Genomic DNA, 589 nt, shown 5'->3' with positions numbered 1-589 from the left:
AAAAAAAAAAAAAAGAAAGAAAAGAATAAAGGAACTGGACGTCCTGCAAGATTGCATACCTGAATATGTCACTCACCAGCAATTGTTGTCTTAACCTGAACTTAATTTAAAATGTTGTAGGACAGACATTAATAATAAAAGCTAGCATTTAATGCACTAAAAAAAAAAAAAAAACAGAAAAAAAAGATCCCAGTCATCTAGTTTCTCTTCCACTGCTTGTGCATCTTGGGTTATGCTTGATAGTCTATTTATGCCATTAGGTCCTCTAGATATGCCCCTATTTTATCTTACAAACCACATCAAACTTACTTTCATCAAGTCGGATCTGCCTCATAGTGAACCCTCCTTGGGTTTCCAAGGGGGACTCACTAGGGAAGTAGATTGCCCAAACTTCCTTCCGAGGAGGGTTTGAACCACCAGGCTTCTGGTTAGCAGTCAAATGCCTTAGGCACTGTGCTACCAGAGCTTAGATGATGAAAGAGAAATAAAATCCATCCACATTGGCAAAGAAGAACTAAAGGTATCTCTATTTTCAGATGACATGATCTTATACCTCTTCCTCAATACCCACATGTTGATCACTCACATT

Source organism: Orycteropus afer, unplaced genomic scaffold, assembly GCF_000298275.1.
Source record: "Orycteropus afer afer isolate SDZICR_OR568_19922 unplaced genomic scaffold, OryAfe1.0 scaffold00080, whole genome shotgun sequence".
NCBI classification, from domain to species: domain Eukaryota; kingdom Metazoa; phylum Chordata; class Mammalia; order Tubulidentata; family Orycteropodidae; genus Orycteropus; species Orycteropus afer.
This window is presented reverse-complemented; position numbering follows the sequence as displayed.